Source organism: Triticum urartu, chromosome 2, assembly GCF_003073215.2.
Source record: "Triticum urartu cultivar G1812 chromosome 2, Tu2.1, whole genome shotgun sequence".
Lineage (NCBI taxonomy): Eukaryota > Viridiplantae > Streptophyta > Magnoliopsida > Poales > Poaceae > Triticum > Triticum urartu.
In genome coordinates, this window is record NC_053023.1 from 462,918,158 (window position 1) to 462,941,239 (window position 23,082).

Below are 23,082 nucleotides of genomic sequence, written 5' to 3' on the forward strand. Positions count from 1 at the left end.
CAATGAGTGTGTGTGAGCATAAATGTAATGTCGGTGAGAAATACGTACTCCCCCAAGCTTAGGCTTTTGGCCTAAGTTGGTCTATTGCCACGGCTGGCCTGTCGGATATCCATAATAATAGTTGTTGGGGTCGTACTGTGATGAGGAAGAATAGTTGGGATCATACTGATGTGCAGCGGTTATTGCCTGCTGAGCTGCAGCATGGAGTCGAGCTGCCTCCGCTGTCCTCTCGTACTCTTCTGCCTCCTCTCTGGTAATAACATATCTTCTTTTTGTCTGTGAATCAAAGAAGGTAGGAGCAGGGAGAGTAATATGGAAAACACGTCGTTTATCAAAAATTAAACGATATAAGAGAGGTGATTCAGGCCTCTCAACAAACTGGTGCGAAGCCATAGAGTCATAATCTAAATATGCAGGAGGCAACTCCATATCACCCTCATGAACGTCTATCTCAAGAAAATGAGCTAAGCGGGTTGCATAAATTCCTCCAAAGAAATCTCCATTATGTCTATTATGATGCAACCTACGAGCTATGATGGCTCCCATATGATAAGATTGGTCTCCTAACATAGCACTCCTAAGAATGGTAAGATCAGGGACACACATGTGACATGCTTCATCCTTAGCATTTATGCATCTACCGATGAAGAGAGCAAAATAATGTATAGCAGGAAAATGAATGCTCCCTATGGTAGCCTGCGTTATATCTCTAGATTCCCCCACAGTTATACTAGCAAGAAAGTTTCTAAATTCATATTTAGGGGGATCCCTAACACTACCCCATGATGGAAGTTTGCAAGCAGAAGTGAAATCCTCTAAGTCCATGGTATAAGATTTGTCATAGAGATCAAACATGACTGAAGGAGAATTACGTGAAGATGAATACTCAAGCCTCCTCACAAATGAACTTGTGAGATCATGATACTGGGGGCATTTGTTAGCCTCAAAATCTTCAAGACCGGCATTGCGCAAATATGCTTTGAATTCTTCTTTAATTCCCGCACGGTCCATAAAATTTCCGACGGCCATTCGCAAGGCCGTACTGGAGCGTCTCTTGGTGGATCCTCGTCAGCATCACGCATAGCAATCCTGGGTCCTTGCTTCTTAGAGGAACCACCTTGGAACATCTTCCTGAACATATTGTTTTTCTCTGAAAAATTCTGAAACTTTTAGTAACTTCAAAATAAAAGTAAACCAGCTTCAATAAAACTGATAGCAACTACTCCTACAAGTGCCTAGAGCCTATATCAAGCATTAGAACTACTTGGAACCATATAAATTTGACATGCAAGCTCAAGAACATGGTCACCTATGCAGCACAAATTTGCAAAGAATAAAGCACTAGAACAAAAACTAATTGGACCAATGGAGGAGTCACATACCAAGGAACAATCTCCCCAAGCAGTTTTGCGAGAGGTGCTTTGAGCAAGGAGATCGAAAATCACAGCAAAAGTGGCTGGAACTCATGCTTGAGTTGGTTTTTCGGGTTTGTGTAAGACAGAGGAAGAAGATGGGTGCTGGGATAAGTGGAGGAGGACCACCGTGGGCCCACGAGGCAGGGGGGCACGCCCTAGGGGGGCGCCCACCACCCTCGTGGCCAGGTGGCATGTGGCGCCCCCGGTTTGACCGTACACTAATCATACACGCAAACGTGTACGATCAAGATCAGGGACTCACGGGAGATATCACAACACAACTCTACAAATAAAATAAGTCATACAAGCATCATATTACAAGCCAGGGGCCTCGAAGGCTCGAATACAAGAGCTCGATCATAGACGAGTCAGCGGAAGCAACAATATCTGAGTACAGACATAAGTTAAACAAGTTTGCCTTAAGAAGGCTAGCACAAACTGGGATACAGATCGAAAGAGGCGCAGGCCTCCTGCCTGGGATCCTCCTAAACTATTCCTGGTCGTCGTCAGCGGGCAGCACGTAGTAGTAGGCACCTCTGGTGTAGTAGGAGCCGTCGTCGAAGGTGGCGTCTGGCTCCTGGGCTCCAACATCTGGTTGCGACAAGCAGGTAGAAGGGATAGGGGGAAAAGAGGGAGAAAGCAACCATGAGTACTCATCCAAAGTACTCGCAAGCAAGGAGCTACACTACATATGTATGTATTGGTATCAACTGGAATAAGGCTGTCATATGTGGACTGAACTGCAGAATGCCGAAATAAGAGGGGGATAGCTAGTCCTTTCGAAGACTACGCTTCTGGTAGCCTCCGTCTTGCAGCATGTAGAAGAGAGTAGACTAAAGTCCTCCAAGTATCATCACGTAGCATAATCCTAACCGATGATCCTCCCCTCGTCGCCCTGTGAGAGAGCGATCACCGGTTGTATCTGGCACTTGGAAGGGTGTGTTTTATTAAGTATTCGGTTCTAGTTGTCATAAGGTCAAGGTACAACTCCAAGTCGTCCTGTTACCGAAGATCACGGCTATTCGAATAGATTAACTTCCCTACAGGGGTGCACCACATAACCCAACACGCTCGATCCCATTTGGCCGGACACACTTTTCTGGGTCATGCCCGGCCTCGGAAGATCAACACGTCGCAGCCCCACCTAGACCAACAGAGAGGTCAGCACGCTAGTCTAAACCTAAGCGCCCAGGGGTCTGGGCCCATCGCCCTTACCACACCTGCACGTTCCGTGGGTGGCCGGAAGCAGACCTAGCCTAGTAGGCGTTCCAGTCCAATCCAGCGCGCGCCGCTCCGTTGCTGATGTCACGAAGGCTTCGGCTGATACCACGACGTCGAGTGCGTATAGGCCAGTAGCCAGACTCAGATCAAAAACCAAGATCTCGTTAAACGTGTTAAGTATCTACGAACGCCGACTAGGGCCAGACCCACCTCTCTCCTAGGTGGTCTCAACCTGCCCTGCCGCTCCGCCTCAAAGTAACACTCGGGGGCCGTCGGGAACCCAGGCCCACCTCTACCGGGATGGAGCCACCTTCCCCTTCAGCCCCCAACTCCGAACAGTACCACAGGTAATGTAACTGTGTAAAGTATATAGTATATGCCTGTGATCACCTCCCGAAGTGATCACGGCCCAGTAGTATAGCATGGCAGATGGACATGAGTGTAGGGCCACTGATGGAACACTAGCATCCTATACTAAGCAGTAGGATAGCAGGTAATGGTAACAACAGTAGTAACAAGGACAGGCTATGCATCATGATAGGAATAACGGAAAGTAGTAACATGCTACACTAGTCTAATGCAAGCAGTATAGAGAAGAGTAGGCGATATCTGGTGATCAAAGGGGGGGCTTGCCTGGTTGCTCTGGCAAGAGAGAGTGGTCGTCAACACCGTAGTCGTACTGGGTAGTAGCGGCGTCGGTCTCGGTGTCTAGCGAGAGAAGAGGGGGAAGAAACAATAAATATAATGCAAACAAATGCATGAAGATGCATGACATGACAAAGCGCGATGCTAGGTGTGCCCTAACGCGGTACGAGGTGGTACCGGTGAAGGGGGGAAACATCCGGGAAATTATCCCCGGTGTTTCGCGTTTTCGGACAGACGAACCGGAGGGGGAAAGTTGCGTGTTCGCTATGCTAGGGATGCATGGCGTATGAACGGGCTGCGTATCCGGATTCGTCTCGTCGTTCTGAGCAACTTTCATGTAGAAAGTATTTTCATCCGAGCTACGGTTTATTTTATATTAATTTTAAAAGATTTAAATCATTTTTAGGATTAATTTAAATATTTTAATTCAACATTATCCAGAACAGTGATTGATGACGCAGGCATGACATCAGAGTGATGTCAGCAGGTCAACTGGTCGGTTGACCAGTCAAACAGACAGGTGGGTCCAGTGGGACCCACATGTCATTGTCTATTAACTAATTAACCAGGTTAATTAGTTTAGTTAACAGATTAGTTATGTTAATTAACAGTAGTTAATTAGTTTAATTAGTTATTAGGTTAATTAAACACAATTAATTTTTTAATTAATTAATAATTTTATTTATTATTATTATTATTCTTTTTTATATAAAACGTTCTGGGGGATGGGGCCCCTTGTCTAGGCCCCGGGGGGCCTTAGCGGGTTAGCGGGCAGGAGGGCGACGGGCGCCGGGGCGAGCGCTCACCCGCACGGAGTGCGGCGAGGCGAGGCTAGTGGCCAAGGCGGCCGCGGTGGCCGGCCGACGTGGGGAGACAGAGTGCGGGGTCGGCGACGAGCGAGCTCACGGGCGGCAGAGGAGCAGCAGCATGGGAACCGTGGTGCGGCGGCGCACTAGCAGCAGGGGGACGCGCACAGCGGCAACGCAGCAGCGCAGCAACACAGCGATGGGGCATGGGCGCGCACCATCGAGCCGTGGCGCGGGCGCGGTGAGCGCGTCAAGGGAGAGCCGGGGGTGGCCATGTGCGCGAGCAGCGGTGGCGCGGGGCGAGTGCACGCGGGCAGGCGGTGAGCCCGGGCGCGGCGAGGCTGTGCCGTGGTCTAGGTGCAGCGGCACACGCGCGCGCATGTGTGCAGGGGCGGCGTGCGGTGAGGCACGGTGGGCACGGCCAGGGTGCACGTGAGGGGGGGTTGCGTGCGTGCGGATTCGGACGGGAAGAAACGAGCCGAGTGGCGAAACGGCGCGGGCGCGCGGTGACCGTACAGGGCGGAGGGAGTTCGAGGAGAGGGGGAGCTCACGGGCGATGCAGGGGTTCAGGGGGGGGGTCGGCGTGGCTCGAGGTCGGCCGGCGAGGAGGAGATGAGGAGGCAAGGCGACGGCGTTGAGGTGGCGACGGCGTAGGGCGACGGGGCACGGCCTCGAGGTGATGGGGTCGACGTGGTTCCGGCGAGGAGGGGAACTCCGAACGGCGACGGTTGGCGAAGAGGCGCCGGCGCCCGATCCAGATCGGGATCGGGAGGAGACGAGGGAGAGAGGGGAACGTGGGGGGGGGGGAGGAGTGGGGTAGTGGGCTAGGGTTTCGGTGTCCCCAGGGGGTTAGTAGGTGAGGTGGGGGTGGGCCGGTCCAACCAGGCCGACTGGAGTGGCCAGCTGGGCTGAGGCCCAGCACGCGGGGGGAGGGGGGGGGTTCCCTTTTCCTTTTTTTACAGTCTTACTTTGCTTTTCTTTTATTTATTCTTTTAGTTCTTATTTGTTTTATTTTAATTTCCAAAAATACAAAAGTGGCACCTAAAATAGTGTTACAATATATGCCACTGCCACAAACCGTTTAGCACTGAAATAAAAATAGTTTTAAATTGTTTATTATTTTAAAGCATTTGAATAATTGTTTTATCACTATTTATTTACTATAGTGCATTTAAACGCTTTATAAAAGTGTGGTTTCTCCACCAATATTACATATGATTTATTTGTCACATTTAGAACATTTTAGTTTTGACATTTGAAAAGCTTTTGTTATTTGTGTTTATTTTAAATTTGGATCATTTTTGAACCATCGCGGGATTAACTACAGTGATAGCAGTGACATGGCATCATTAGGAGAGGGTTACTGTAGCTTAATTATCCGGGTGTCACAATTCTCCTCCACTACAAGAAATCTCGTCCCGAGATTTAAGAGGGGAGCAAGGGGGAAGGGATTTGGTTACGAATTTCTAACGGGTCTTCTCGGTGTTGGTTGCTCTTCTCGAAGAGGTTCATTCCTGTGCTTCAGTCATCACGATGAAGCCGTCATCCTTCCTTCAGGATCTCCATCATACTTACGACAGAATAAGGGGGGTATTCCAAAAGAACAGATCTCTGCAAGGTTGACTATCTGGTCGATAACATTGGGGAAGGTGGCGGAAAGTAACTCTCGAATTGAAACTTAAGAAAATATCAAGAGCAAGTAAGACGGTGCAATAAGAAGTTTCGAGCGGATAGGCAATCGTTCATTGCCTGAAACAGAGTGTGAAAGGGGTTTAGGGCAACGGGAATAAGTATTGTGTCCCATACCAGAATTGATCACTAGGAAGGTGGCTCGCGACTTACATACGAAACAAGGCACAAGGGATAACTTCGAAACAGGGATGTACAGGAGAGTCAGGTTTCGATCCTGTGGAATTGTGGGTTATGGTCCCACCACGTGGTTAAAAGTTGAAAGGTCGGTGACATCTTGCATGATCATGTAAGCAAGGCATGTCAGAGGGTAGTCTGTCGGTCATGTCGGCGACAAGATAGGTACCAAGGGCGAGGGACGAAGAGAACCATTTTCCTGCTCGTTGAACGAGGCGGACCAATAGGCAAAGTTCTCGTCCATCGGTGGCTACCGGAATGTCATCAACAAAAGTAACAGGGTCCTTCTGACTTAGTGGTACAACGAGGTGTTTACATAAGCAGGGATATATTACTGCTTATATTATATAGATCACAAGAAACGTTAAACCAACCAATGGAAAGGAGATTATGATTATCAGATTAAACATAACAATGGAAAGGAAAATGTGTTTAAACACATATTTCAAGGGTATATCCTTCCCAAGGACAAGCAGAGCAGGATATCCATGACAGGATATAATGTAGAAAACTCTTTAGGTAGGAGAGAGAAATTTCATGACATTACCCATACATCGGTGTTTGGATAATTGAGCAGGAAACATTTAGCATTGGGCTTCAAATGGTGTTGTTGAAAATCGGAGTACCATAGACATGCTTCGAGATAGCATTGACATGGTCTTCAAGCAAAGGTCAGACTCTGGATACACGAAGGATCCATCAGGAACATCTTGTAGAATAAGTCTTACAATTTCCTCATGGAAGAATGGATAACCTTGCTAAAAAGGAAACTTATAACAGTAGGTCCTCTGGCCAGGTGTGCTAGGCATGCCATCACCTTACTGGGTCATAAAAGACCAGTGTTATAACTCATTGGAAAAATGTTCCAACCATCATATCTGACCGAGATTCAGATCTGATCGGTGTTAGGATACCTCGGACTCAGGATGCCTGAGAAGAAAAGGTGCAAAACAAATTGACGAGACGACATTGTAAGATTCTCGGGAAATTTACTACAGTAGCGAGTTCCGAAACAAAAGCTCATCATTAAACCAACAAAGGGATAAGGTGGTAGCTAATGAACTCAGTGACAATTCATCGAGACTCCTAAAAGATGGGTTTCCACAATTATGTGAACAAGGAGATAACATTAGTCAGATCAAATGATATAATGATGTATGCTCGAGAAAAACATACACAGTTAAACATTGGTTGAAAGGTGCGCCCAACATATGGGTTGGGCTGCACGACCAATGTCAGAATGGTGATTCAACAATCAATAGTCTAAGAATGAACGGCCGACCATTAACTTCAAAGCAATTGGGTCGCTAGAAGTTTTGAAGTCGCACATCATAGTTCGATTGTCGGTTTTCCGGTTAGAAATAACATGGGGACCAAGGAATGAACAGAGATGGCGAGAAGTATTAATATATCAAGAATTCTTAAGAGGTGGTGAAATTTCTCACCACATTCTTGACAAAAAAGATGGTAATACTCCAAGGTAAAGAAGAATAAATGCTGGATAGCAAGGAACTCAAGGTATATCACAAAACACGAACAAGTTTGTGTTGCAGGGAAGGCGATAAAGTGGATGATGATAACACAAATCATTGAGGGCAAGGGTGGTATTTCTCATCATGAATTCGATCGATATCCTGGAAGAGCTTATAAGGTTGATGATGATCACGACACATTTGTCGAGAGATTTCATGAAGATGTAATCGGTCGGCGATGACATCAAGTTAAACGAATGATGAAGCGAAAGGTTATTGGAACCATGGGTACGACACAAACTTGAAATCAAGTTTTTTGTTTGAGGTGAAACGATAAGACAAGGAAGATCGACGTAAGCTTAGCCCATCGTCGAAATTGTGCTTCGGAAAGGACCAGGTAGCAGAGTTAAAATTTGGCACGATAATGATATAGACGAGTAGGCTCGGAATGACGTGATCGAGTTCAGACTCGTAAGTAATGAAGGTTACCAAGAGTTGTTGAATCGTAGTGCGGACTCAATTCAGTTGTCAGTGTCCTTGAGGGGTTCTAACAACTGAGAACCCGTTGGAAAAATGGAATCGACAAGAATATTAGTTGATGAAGAACTCATAAGAAGTTATGTATCCCGTGGTATCCTCGAGATACCAGGGGGTAATACTCGACGACAGATCAAAGTAGAGGTTGGACTGGGGTATTGCTCTGCAGAAGACAAGTGCTTAAACTTGCACGAGAAACGGTACCTAAAAGAGAACATGGTCGAAACCACGATTGCAAAAGGCCAGATCCCAGATATAATATGAACTTATACCAAGGGAGTAATTAATTTAAGAGAAGCTTTAATGATAAGATCTACATCGTGTCCATGGGCATGAACACAAAGTTCAAGGTCGACTCCCACTTCTTCAATGCATAACCTTACATTTACCTCCCCTTTTCGAAGTTGTAGTGTTGAAAAGTTATCTGACGAAGCGTCAGCAGGGTATAACCCGCATAACTTTCGAGGTCACACAAATTAAGGAAGGCATAGGTTCAACCCGTCAGGGTATCGTGGAAACATATACCACAAGCTTTGAGAGTAATTATTACCAGCTCAAAAGCAGAGCATGGTTGGCAAAAGGAGAGGATACAAATTACCAAAGGCATTATGTATCGGAGAAAGAACTCACAAGGTGATTAATTATGAAGGACATTGTCGGATAATAATCCAACAGTGGATATGGTGATCCACAATGGAGCTGATGTGAGTATCGATACCCAATCAGAGGAAGAAAGAATGCAAATGCATCGTTTTATAGAACATCTGAATAATTCAACGTTTAAATAACAAAGGAATTATGATTTTCAAATCAAGGGATCAGGAACAAACGCTCTGATCAAGGACGGACAAGTTGAATAGACTTAGGGGTACAATCGATGGCAATCTGATTGGCCGAGGACTGGCTCACGTTTTAAATGACATCTGAGCTGGAAGGATGAGTTCTATGATCTGAGTGAGGATTGCGAGCATTCGCAACATATTGAGTCAATGGGCTCAAAATGATATTGACAAAGGTTGCCAATAAGATTACTATACTTATGGGATTAACCATAATGCAAGCAAGCAAGAATTTCAGGAGCAATAGGTTGCTCAGGATTTTTGGAAGACCGAATGGTATTTCGAAGAATTTTGTGAACTGCATGAATATCTGGGGATGAGCGGATACTCGATAAATGCGAGTAATTATCCATAGTGGTATGCATGTGGCAAAGAACTGCAAGGCAGTAGGCACAAAGTATTCTCGGGGTAGGCACAAGATCGACTGGGAATAAAAGTAAGCACGACAGGTCTAAATACTTATCCATAGGGATATTTCGGTGGTAGGGAATTGCAAAAGCAATGGCATAAGGTTTCGGGAGAACATCGGAGAGTATTGTTAGAATCTTCTGTTGAAGCAGTCGATCATCTGTAATGAAGGGGCTCTTCGGCAGGAAGTGGTAACAAGAACCTAGAGTTAGATTTTAGCAAAATCATTTAACCCGAGTAGGAGAGAGTCAGAATCCCAGAGTATAGACGAGGAATAAAAGATCCTAATACCACCCAATGGCGACGTGGGCCCGTAAGGCACACAGCCATGTTAGTAAAAGTTTTGTAATGTCTAGACTCAACTTCGGCCAAGGAGTGTGAAAGGGGAATTCCTACAGGCAGTCCGCTCTAATACCAACTTGTGGCGCCCCCGGTTTGACCGTACACTAATCATACACGCAAACATGTACGATCAAGATTAGGGACTCACGGGAAGATATCACAACACAACTCTACAAATAAAATAAGTCATACAAGCATCATATTACAAGCCAGGGGCCTCGAAGGCTCGAATACAAGAGCTCGATCATAGACGAGTCAGCAGAAGCAACAATATCTGAGTACAGACATAAGTTAAACAAGTTTGCCTTAAGAAGGCTAGCACAAACTGGGATACAGATCGAAAGAGGCGCAGGCCTCCTACCTGGGATCCTCCTAAACTATTCCTGGTCGTCGTCAGCAGGCAGCACGTAGTAGTAGGCACCTCTGGTGTAGTAGGAGCCGTCGTCGAAGGTGGCGTCTGGCTCCTGGGCTCCAACATCTGGTTGCGACAAGTAGGTAGAAGGGATAGGGGGAAAAGAGGGAGAAAGCAACCGTGAGTACTCATCCAAAGTACTCGCAAGCAAGGAGCTACACTACATATGTATGTATTCGTATCAACTGGAATAAGGCTGTCATATGTGGACTGAATTACAGAATGCCGAAATAAGAGGGGGATAGCTAGTCCTTTCGAAGACTACGCTTTTGGCAGCCTCCGTCTTGCAGCATGTAGAAGAGAGTAGACTAAAGTCCTCCAAGTATCATCACGTAGCATAATCCTAACCGATGATCCTCCCCTCGTCGCCCTGTGAGAGAGCGATCACCGGTTGTATCTGGCACTTGGAAGGGTGTGTTTTATTAAGTATCCGATTCTAGTTGTCATAAGGTCAAGGTACAACTCCAAGTCGTCCTGTTACCGAAGATCATGACTATTCGAATAGATTAACTTCCCTGCAGGGGTGCACCACATAACCCAACACGCTCGATCCCATTTGGCCGGACACACTTTTCTGGGTCATGCCCGGCCTCGGAAGATCAACACGTCGCAGCCCCACCTAGACCAACAGAGAGGTCAGCACGCCGGTCTAAACCTAAGCGCCCAGGGGTCTGGGCCCATCGCCCTTACCACACCTGCACGTTGCATGGGCGGCCGGAAGCAGACCTAGCCTAGTAGGCGTTCCAGTCCAATCCAGCGCGCGCCGCTCTGTTGCTGACGTCACGAAGGCTTCGGCTGATACCACGACGTCGAGTGCCCATAACTGTCCCCGCGTAGATGGTTAGTGCGTATAGACCAGTAACCAGACTCAGATCAAAAACCAAGATCTCGTTAAACGTGTTAAGTATCTGCGAATGCCGTCCAGGGCCAGGCCCACCTCTCTCCTAGGTGGTCTCAACCTGCCCTGTCGCTCCACCTCAAAGTAACAGTCGGGGGCCGTCGGGAACCCAGGCCCACCTCTACCGGGATGGAGCCACCTGCCCCTTCAGCCCCCAACTCCGAACAGTACCACAGGTAATGTAACTGTGTAAAGTATATAGTATATGCCCGTGATCACCTCCCGAAGTGATCACGGCCCAGTAGTATAGCATGGCAGATGGACAAGAGTGTAGGGCCACTGATGGAACACTAGCATCCTATACTAAGAAGTAGGATAGCAGGTAATGATAACAACAGTTGTAAAAAGGACAGGCTATGCCTCAGGATAGGAATAACGGAAAGCAGTAACATGCTACACTACTCTAATGCAAGCAGTATAGAGAAGAGTAGGCGATATCTGGTGATCAAAGGGGGGGGCTTTCCTGGTTGCTTTGGCAAGAGAGAGTGGTCGTCAACACAGTAGTCGTACTGGGTAGCAGCGGCGTCGGTCTCGGTGTCTAGCAAGAGAAGAGGGGGAAGAAACAATAAATATAATGCAAAAAAATGCATGACGATGCATGACATGACAAAGTGTGATGCTAGGTGTGCCCTAACACGGTACGAGGTGGTACCGGTGAAGGGGGGAAACATCCGGGAAATTAGCCCCGGTGTTTCGCGCTTTCGGACAGACGAACCGGAGGGGGAAAGTTGCGTGTTCGCTATGCTAGGGAAGCGTGGCATACGAACGGGCTGCGTATCCGGATTCGTCTCGTCGTTCTGAGCAACTTTCATGTAGAAAGTATTTTCATCTGAGCTACGGTTTATTTTATATTAATTTTAAAAGATTTAAATCATTTTAGGATTAATTTAAATATTTTAATTCAACATTATCCAGAACAGTGATTGATGACATAGGCATGACATCAGAGTGATGTCAGCAGGTCAACTGGTCGGTTGACCAGTCAAACAGACAGGTGGGTCCAGTGGGACCCACATGTCATTGTCTGTTAACTAATTAACCAGGTTAATTAGTTTAGTTAACAGATTAGTTATGTTAATTAACAGTAGTTAATTAGTTTAATTAGTTATTAGGTTAATTAAACACAATTCATTTTTTAATTAATTAATAATTTTATTAATTATTATTTTTATTCTTTTTTTATATAAAACGTTCTGGGGGATGGGGCCCCCTTGTCATAGGCCCCGGGGGGCCTTAGCGGGTTAGCGGGCAGGAGGGCGATGGGCGCCGGGGCGAGCGCTCACCCGCACGGAGTGCGGCGAGGCGAGGCCAGTGGCCAAGGCGACCGCGGTGGCCGGCCGGCGTGGGGAGACGGAGTGCGGGGCCGGCAACGAGCGAGCTCGCGAGCGGCAGAGGAGCAGCGGCATGGGAACCGGGGCGCGACGGCGCACCAGCAGCAGGGGGACGCGCACAACGGCAACGCAGCAGCGCAGCAACACAGCGATGGGGCGTGGGCGCGCACCGTCGAGCCGTGGCGCGGGCGCGGTGAGCGCGTCAAGGGAGAGCCGGGGGTGGCCATGTGCGCGAGCAGCGGTGGCGCGGGGCGAGTGCGCGCGGGCAGGCGGTGAGCCCGGGCACGGCGAGGCTGTGCCGTGGTCTAGGCGCAGCGGCGCACGCGCGCGGTGTGTGCAGGGGCGGCGTGCGGTGAGGCACGGTGGGCACGGCCAGGGTGCATGCGAGGGGGGGTTGCGTGCGTGCGGACTCGGACGGGAAGCAATGAGCCGAGTGGCGAAACGGCGCGGGCGCGCGGTGACCATACAGGGCGGAGGGAGTTCGAGGAGAGGGGGAGCTCACGGGCGATGCAGGGGTTCAGGGGGGGGTCGGCGTGGCTCGAGGTCGGCCGGCGAGGAGGAGATGAGGAGGCAAGGCGACGGCGTTGAGGTGGCGACGGCGTAGGGCGACGGGGCACGGCCTCGAGGTGATGGGGTCGACGTGGTTCCGGCGAGGAGGGGAACTCCGAACGGCGACGGTTGGCGAAGAGGCGCCGGCGCCCGATCCAGATCGGGATTGGGAGGAGATGAGGGAGAGAGGGGAACATGGGGGGAGGAGTGGGGTAGTGGGCTAGGGTTTCGGTGTCCCCAGGGGGTTAGTAGGTGAGGTGGGGGTGGGCCGGTCCAACCAGGCCGACTGGAGTGGCCAGCTGGGCTGAGGCCCAGCACGCGGGGGGAGGGGGGGGGTTCCCTTTTCCTTTTTTTACAGTCTTACTTTGCTTTTCTTTTATTTATTCTTTTAGTTCTTATTTGTTTTATTTTAGTTTCCAAAAATACAAAAGTGGCACCTAAAATAGTGTTACAATTTATGCCACTGCCACAAACCGTTTAGCACTGAAATAAAAATAGTTTTAAATAGTTTATTATTTTAAAGCATTTGAATAATTGTTTTATCACTATTTATTTACTATAGTGCATTTAAACGCTTTATAAAAGTGTGGTTTCTCCACCAATATTACATATGATTTATTTGTCACATTTAGAACATTTTAGTTTTGACATTTGAAAAGCTTTTGTTATTTGTCTTTATTTTAGTTTTTGAACCATCGGGAGATTAAGTACAGTGATAGCGGTGACATGGCATCATTAGGAGAGGGTTACTGTAGCTTAATTATCCGGGCGTCACATGGCAGCTCCTCCCGCGGTAATTTTTGCACAGTAAATCCTCAAATATTCCTGAAAAAATCATATTAAATTGGCATGTCATTCTGAGGACTTTTATTTTTGGGATATTTTTATATTGCATGGATAAGTCAGGAAACAGACAGAAAATACTATTTTTACTTTATTTAATATAAATAACAGAAAGTAAAAGTGGGGTATAGAAGTTTGTGCTTCTAGTTTCATCCATCTCATGCTCATCAAAAAGAATCCACTAACAAGGTTGATCAAGTCTTGTTAACAAACTCATTCCGATAATCATGAAACTAGAGAAATTTCGAATAGCACTAAGTTACCTCAACGGGGATATGCACATCCCCAATAATAAGAATATCATATTTCTTCTTGACGGTAGGAATAGGAAATTCAAAACCTCCAAATATAATCAATGGAAATTTTCCAATAGAGTTGATACTATGAACTTGAGGTTGTTTCCTAGGAAAGTGTACCGTATGCTCATTACCATTAACATGAAAAGTGACATTGCCTTTGTTGCAATCAATAACAGCCCCTGCAGTATTAAGAAAAGGTCTTCCAAGAATAATAGACATACTATCATCCTCGGGAATATCAAGAATAACAAAGTCCGTTAAAATAGTAACGTTTGCAACCACAACAGGCACATCCTCACAGATACCGACAGGTCTAGCAGTTGATTTACCAGCCATTTGCAAAGATATTTTAGTAGGTGTCAGCTTATTCAAGTCAAGTCTACGATATAAAGAGAGAGGCATAACACTAACACCGGCTCCAAGATCACATAAAGCAGTTTTAATATAATTTCTTTTAATGGAGCAAGGTATAGTAGGTACTCCGGGATCTCCAAGTTTCTTTGGTATTCCACCCTTAAATGTATAATTAGCAAGCATGGTGGAAATCTCAGTTTCCGGTATCTTTCTTTTATTAGTAATGATATCCTTCACATATTTAGCATAAGGATTTGTTTTGAGCACATCAGTTAATCTCATACGCAAAAAGATAGGCCTAATCATTTCAGCAAAGCGCTCAAAATCCTCGTCATCCTTTTTCTTGGATGGTTTCGGAGGAAAAGGCATGGGTTTCTGAACCCAAGGTTCCCTTTCTTTACTATGTTTCCTAGCAACAAAGTCTCTTTTATCATAACGTTGATTCTTTGATTGTGGGTTATCAAGATCAACATCAGGTTCAATTTCTACATCATTATCATTACTAGGTTGAGTATCGTCATGAACATCATCATTAATATTTTTACATGGTTCATGTTCATTACCAGATTGTGTTTCAGCATCAGATATAGAAATATCATTTGTATTATCAGGTGGTTCAGCAATAGGTTCACTAGAAGTTTGCACAGTTCTATCATTTTTCTTTTTCTTCTTTTTAGAAGAACTAGGAACATCAATATTATTTCTTTGAGAATCTTGCTCGATTCTCTTAGGGTGGCCTTCAGGATAAAAAGGTTCCTAAGTCATTCTACCAGTTCTAGTAGCCACTCTAACGGCATAATCATTTTTCTTACTATTCATTTCATCAAGCACTTCTTTTTGAGCCTTAAGTACTTGTTCTACTTGAGTGGTAACCATAGAAGCATGTTTGCTAATAAGTTTAAGTTCACCTTTAATATCAGCCATATAATCACCCAAGCGTCTAATCATATAAGGATTTTCTTTTAATTGTCTACCAAAATAAGCATTGAAGTCGTCTTGCTTAAACATAAAGTTATCAAACTCATCCAAGCACTGACTAGCAATTTTAGTAGGAGGGATCTCAGCTTTATCATATCTATAGAGAGAATTTACCTTTACTACCTGTGTTGGGATATCGGGATCAGGAGGTTCTTCAGTAAATAAAGAATTGAGATCATAAGTTTCTTCAACAGGCGGTGAACTAAGACCATGTATTTCTTCAATAGAAGGTAAATTCTTAACATCTTCAGCTTTAATACCTTTTTCTTTCATAGATTTCTTTGCCTCTTGCATATCCTTGGGACTGAGAAATAAAACACTTCTCTTCTTCGGAGTTGGTTTAAGAATAGGTTCAGTAATTGGAGCAGGAGATGGCTCAGGAGGTGCCCAATTATTTTCATTTGTCAACATATTATTCAATAGAATTTCAGCTTCATCCGGTGTTCTTTCCCTGAAAAGAGAACCAACACAACTATCCAGGTAATCTCTGGAAGCATCGGTTAGTCCATTATAAAAGATATCAAGTATTTCAGGTTTCTTAAGAGGATGATCAAGCAAAGCATTAAGTAACTTGAGAAGCCTCCCCCAAGCTTGTGGGAGACTCTCTTCTTTAATTTGCACGAAGTTGTATATTTCCCTCAAAGCAGCTTGTTTCTTATGAGCAGGGAAATATTTAGCAGAGAAGTAATAAATCATATCCTGGGGACTACGCACACAGCCAGGATCAAGAGAATTAAACCATATCTTAGCATCACCCTTTAATGATAACGGAAATATTTTGAGTATATAAAGGTAACGCGATCTCTCATCCTTAGTGAACATGGCAGCTATATCATTTAACTTAGTAAGATGTGCCACAACAGTTTCAGATTCATAGCCATAAAATGGATCAGATTCTACCAAAGTAATTATATCAGGATCAACAGAGAATTCATAATCCTCAGGAATAACAGGCATATTTTCATCATCACTATCATCATCGTATTCAGATTCAACAATTTCTTTTTCTCTAGCCCTAGCAATTTGTTCATCAAGAAATTCACTAAGGGGCACAGTAGTATCAGGCATAGAAGCAGTTTCATCATAAGTATCATGCATAGCAGAAGTGGCATCATCAATAACATGCGACATATCAGAACGAATAGCAGAAGCAGGTGTAGGTGTCGCTAGCTTACTCATAACAGAAGGTGAATCAAGTGCAGAGCTAGATGGCAGTTCCTTACCTCCCCTCGTAGTTGAGGGATAGATCTTGGTTTTTGGATCTCTCAAGTTCTTCATAGTGATAAGCAGATATAAATCCCAAGTGACTCAAAGAATAGAGCTATGCTCCCCGGCAACGGCGCCAGAAATTAGTCTTGATAACCCACAAGTATAGGGGATTGCAACAGCTTTCGAGGGTAGAGTATTCAACCCAAATTTATTGATTCGACACAAGGGGAGCCAAAGAATATTCTCAAGTATTAGCAGCTGAGTTGTCAATTCAACCACACCTGGAAACTTAGTATCTGCAGCAAAGCGTTTAGTAGCAAAGTAATATGATAGTGGTGGTAACAACAACAAAAGTAAAGACAACAAAAGTAAAGTTTTTGGTATTTTGTAGTGATTGTAACAGTAGCAGTGGGAAAGTAAATAAGCGAGAACCATTATATGGAAAACTCGTAGGCACCGGATCAGTGATGGATAATTATGCCGGATGCGGTTCATCATGTAACAGTCATAACATAGGGTGACACAGAACTAGCTCCAATTCATCAATGTAATGTAGGCATGTATTCCGTATATAGTCATACGTGCTTATGGAAAAGAACTTGCATGACATCTTTTGTCCTACCCTCCCGTGGCAGCGGGGTCCTATTGGAAACTAAGGGATATTAAGACCTCCTTTTAATAGAGAACCGGAACAAAGCATTAGCACATAGTGAATACATGAACTCCTCGAACTATGGTCATCACCGGGAGTGGTCCCGATTATTGTCACTTCGGGGTTGCCGGATCATAACACATAGTAGGTGACTATAGACTTGCAAGATAGGATCAAGAACTCACATATATTCATGAAAACATAATAGGTTCAGATCTGAAATCATGACACTCGGGCCCTAGTGACAAGCATTAAGCATAGCAAAGTCATAGCAACATCAATCTCAGAACATAATGGATACTAGGGATCAAACCCTAACAAAACTAACTCGATTACATGATAAATCTCATCCAACCCATCACCGTCCAGCAAGCCTACGATGCAATTACTCACGCACGGCGGTGAGCATCATGAAATTGGTGATGGAGGATGGTTGATGGTGACGACGGCGACGAATCCCCCTCTCCAGAGCCCCGAACAGACTCCAGATCAGCCCTCCCGAGAGGTTTTAGGGCTTGGCGGCGGCTCCGTATCATAAAACGTGATGATTTCTTCTCTCCGATTTTTTTCTCTCCTAAAGCAAATATATAGAGTTGGAGTTGGCGTCGGAGGGCATCCAGGGGACCCACGAGGTAGGGCGGCGCGCCCTAGGGGGGGGGCCCACCCTCGTGATAAGGGTGTGGCCCCCTGGTCTTCATCTTTGGCAAGGATTTATTATTATTATTTCTAAGATGTTCCGTGGAGTTTCAGGTCATTCCGAGAATATTTGTTTTCTGCACATAAAACAACACCATGGCAATTCTGCTGAAAATAGCGCCAGTCCGGGTTAGTTCCATTCAAATCATACAAGTTAGAGTCCAAAACAAGGGCAAAAGTGTTTGGAAAAGTAGATATGACGGAGACGTATCAACATGCTATGTGCGCGCCACTACTACGACACGTGCGCGCCTCTACTACGACACGTGCGCGCCTCTACTATGACACGTGCGCGCCTCTACATCGACCAGTATGTACGTACACGTTCGTGACCAGAATGACAACGCTACGTACGCTTCGACCAGGTGGGTCCCGACTGTCAGGCACTTCCTTGCGTGTGAAGATGTAGCTGGTGGGTCCCAACATTCAGGGGGGCGAAATACGGTGGCCCGTCCGGTGGGTCCCCGCTATCTGGTGGAGGAATAATTATTTTGCACGTAATAAGGAGGCACTTCCTTGCTGCGGCCGTGGACCCAGCTGTTAGCCTCTCCACATACAGTCCACATCCGATGGAAGCCGTTCCTTGACCATGTTGACCACGCCGCGCCGAGAGCACCAGGGCGGTGGACGACGACGAGGCCTAGGAAGGGGACGACATGGAGCCGGGGAAGATGCGGCAGTGGATGCCCAGGCGTAGAGGAGTATGAGGGCACTAGTTCGCTGCGATGTGAGGCTGCCGTCGCCGTAGAGTAACAGGGGGTGTGGGTGTGTAGAGGGATGGCCTGGCCAGCGGTGGGAGTAGTAGGGTGCGGTGAGGCCTCCGCCGCATCACAGCTGGCCACGGGAGGCAGGAGCATGAGGCACGACCGGCGCTGGTTTGGGCGGCTGGAGCAAGAAGACCAGAGGTTGAAGAAGCACTACGACTGTTGGATGGACATCGTACGGTCACTGGAGCTAGAATCGTGCATATTGACTAAGTTGACAAAGCCCTCCGTCCCCGTCAACTTACTAGGCCCACAAGTCAGCCTGCCACTATACTGGGTCCCAGCTAACAGGGGGAGTATTCATTTTTTTGTGCGTAATAAGGAGGCACGGTCCGAGCTGTCAGCGGCGGTAACGTTTTTTTTGCGAAATACAAAGGCCCTTTCAGTGGGTCCCTGATGTCAGGTGGAGGAATCATTATTTTGCGCGTAATAAGGAGGCATTTCCTTGCGTGCGGCTGTGGACCCAACTGTCGGCCTCTCCATGTACAGTCCACTTCAGATGCATGTCGGTCGTTGAGCACGTTGACCAGGCCGCGCCGAGAGCACCAGGGCGGTGGACGACGGCGAGGCCTAGGAAGGGAACGACACGGAGGCAGGGAAGACTCGGCAGTTGTTTCCCACGCGGAGGGGAGTATGACTGTACGAGGGTTTACTGGTTCGTCTGCCATCGCCGGAGAATAACAGCAGGTGTGGGTGAGTAGAGGGGTGGCTATGCCAGCGATGGGAGTACGGTGGGGTGGTGAGGCCTGCGCGGCAGCACAGCCGGCCGCGGGGAGGAGGGAGTAGGCAGTCCCGCCGGCGCTTGTTTGACCGGCTGGAGCAGGAAGAGCAGAGATTGAAGAAGCACGACAGCCGTTGGATGGACATCCAACAGTCACTGCTTGTGTGTCAACCTTTTTTTAGGAAAGCCTCAAATCTGTGGAAAACAGCATACAACCCATCTGCCATTATTTCTAATAATTTTCAGCCCATTTTGCTAATTCTTAAGGTTTTTTGGAGCCCATATTCTTTTTGTTAGCATTACAGCCCAAATTGTGGCCACGGTTAAAAAATTACACGAAATTTTGCATATTTCCGTGCGGTCCGAACTGTTTTTAATCCCAAAATTTTGACTCACATTCAAACTAATTTTAAAAATAAATGTATATCAATATAAAATCCAACAAATTCTCCATGCATAAAAATTAATGTAATTTAAAATCTTGAAATGAAAAAAGATATTTGAAACTAATTGCCAGTTTGATGTGTTTTAAAAATGCACAACCCATTTCTCAATTCTGATGGACCATTTTCTTGGCCATCCGAATGAAAGCTCTCCTCGTCTTGAAAGATTTGCAGCCCAACAGGCCTGATAAAGCGACTTACTTGGCAAATCAGAAAAAACAAACTGGGATGTGGCCGTGGACCCAGCTGTCAGCCTCTCCATGTACAGTACTCTTCCGATGGAAGTCGTTCCTTGACCACGCCGCGCGGAGAGCACCATGGCGGTGGACGACGGTGAGGCCTAGGAAGGGGATGACGCGGCAGTGGAAGCCCGTGCGGAGAGGAGTACGAGGGTTCACTGGTTCGGCTGCGGTGTGAGGCTGCCGTCGCCGTAGGGCCTGGCCAGCGGTGGGAATAGTAGGGGGCGGTGAGGCCTCCGCGGCAGCACAGCCAGCCACGAGAGGCAGGAGCATGCGACCCCGTAAACTTTGTTGGCCCACAAGTCATCCTCCCACTATGGTGGGTCCCAACTAGCAGGGGGGTATTCATTTTTTGTGCGTAATAAGGAGGCACTTCCTTGCGTGCGAAGATATAGCTGGTGGGTCCGACATGTCAGCGGGGGGAACATTTTTTCGTGAAATTCAGAGGCCCTTCCGGTGGGTCCCAGCTGTCAGGTGGAGGAATCATTATTTTGCGCGTACAGTCCACGGCCGATGGATGTCGTTCATTGACCAAGTTGACCAGGCCACGCCGAGAGCACCATGGCAGTGGACGACGGCAAGGCCTAGGAAGGGAACGACACGGAGCCGGGGAAGACTCGGCAATGGTTGCCCACGCGATGGGGAGTACGAGGGTTTACTGGTCCGGCTACCGTCGCCGGAAAATAACAGGAGGTGTGGGTGAGTAGAGGAATGGCCTGGCCAGCAATGAAGTAGGGTGGGGCGGCGCGGCCTGTGCGGCAGCACAGCCGGCCACGGGAGACGGGAGCAGGCAGTCCCACCGGAGCTGGTTTGGGCGGCTGGAGCAAGAAGATCAGATATTGAAGAAGCAGCATGGCCATTGAATTAACATCCAACGGTCACTGCTGCTAGAATCGTTTGTGGACTAAGTTGACAAAGCCAAAGTACACGTCAACCTAGTAGACCCACAAGTCAGCCTCCAAATCTGTCCCAAACAGCATACAACCCGAAATTTCTAGCCAGATTCAAATTAATTTTAAATCTAAATATACCGTAATTTAAATTCAATGAAATTTTACCCGCACAAAAACAATGAAATTTAAAATATCAAAATCCGAAAGAAAACAGTATTTTGGAATTAATTGTTTGTTTGCTGTATTTTTTCATTTTATAGCCCATTTATTATTACTTATAGCCCATTTCTTATTACTTATAGCCCATTTTCTAGGCAAAATGCATCCCTCCTCGTCTTGAAAGATTTCCGGCCCTACAGGGCGTAGAAAAGCAAGTAGGCCTACGTTGGTTATTCTGCAAAAAACAAAATAGCTGGCTAGCAATTTTCAGAAAGGAAAAAAACAAACTGGGCTGGCCATGTGCTAAACATATGAAATAAAAGCCTAGGCTAGACAGGCCACGGGTCCCGCGCAACCCAGTTGATACCCTTCTCCGTCCCGAAAAAACAAAATTACTGCGCGCGCTGCTGGGTCCCTACCGTCATCCTCACCATGTACAGTCATCTCCTTATTCCTCTCGGTTGTTGACCATGTTGACAACACCGGAGGGCGGCGCCACGGCGAGCGAACCAAGGCGGAGGATGATGGTGAGGCCTCGGACGGGAACGAACAGGAGACGGGGCAGATCACAGCCAGCCGTGGGAGGCGGGAGCAGGCGGTCCCGCCGGCGCTGGTTTGGCTTTGGCGGCTCGAGGAAGAAGAGACTGAAGAAACGCGACAGACGTTGAATGTCAATCCAACGGTCAAGGTTGGCACAATCATTTTGTTGACTAAGCGGACACCAAGTAGCATACTTTTTTATATATAGGAAGAAAACTGCGAGGAAAATGCATTCGTCTGCCGTCGTCCTCACAGGGAACGTTCGCCACATAAGTGACTAGCACCCTTGGTTTTCAACCGAGAGGTCTTGGGTTCAAGTCCCAGGAACTCTCAATTTTGTCCTCCTTCCTTCCTCGCAAAAAAGGGAAAGAAAATCAAAGACTTGGGAAGGCGTACAGAACAAGCTAGTGTACCAGTAATGAGACGTTGCCGAGTTTTAGGAAAAAGAAAGACGTGCTCCTGTAGCTGGTTCGAATCCAAACCTAGACTATGACTATATATGGTGCTATGCTACTCTGCAAGTAATGAAACTGACATATCCAACGTTCGCTTCTCCTCTTCTCTACTTACTCTGCCTAGCATCAGAAGCTCTGGCCGTAGCAACCATGTCCGCTGGCTTCTCGTCCACCTACTCTTCAGCAGGCAACAACCAGATATGCGCCAAGTTGCAACCCGTACCATCGCCTGTGGGTCTCATCACACCCTCGCCGGCACGCGCACCGCAGCCGATTGCTCATCGCAACCCGCTGCCGTTGGTGTGGTGCCACTGCTGCAAATCACGCAGAGTCATCCATCGCGTCTCAACCACAATCCGCAACCCTGGCCAAGTCTTCTAGAAATGCCTGAATCATGGGGTAATAATATGTTTATGTGTTGTTCTGCTGCTTTCAGTTGCTGATTTTTTTAATAGTTTGGTTGATGATCTACCAATTTGATTTGTGCAGAAAAGGGAAGATTCGCGTGATTTGTATTTATAGGAAGTTGCTGATGTGGGGGAATGCAACTACGCTGATTATTTGGTTAGCCGAGGAATCCCAATACCAGCAGGTTGGGGTGTTGGACAAGTAACTGAAGGAACGACAGAAGAGGAAGATGCAGAACAGAAGCTTAAAGATGCAGTTCCTTTGATCATGGCCAAGCAACAGCTGCTGAACGGCCTTGAAAGCAATGAGGAGATGAAAGAGCTTGTGAAGATAATGGGAAAAATCGATGTGCTCTGTAGGATGATTGTCTCTTTATTTGCACTTTGCTGAAACTAGTAATAAATGAAACCTATGTAGCAGGCTGGGCGTAGTGTTGTGAACATATAATGATTTCTATTAATGGAAATCAGGGGGTATCCCCTTTTGCTCATATAAATAAATAAATAGCAGAGGCCCTGTCGGGTCAGCTTTGTTCTCATTCGAAGACGTCGAGCAAATTGCAGTCCAACAACAAACTATGTCATCAAATTCAAGTTTCATGGCCAAATATGAGTACAACTAAACAACAATGTCATCATGTTTTAGTTGTCATACAATCACCAAACACAAATCAGCATACATAACAAGT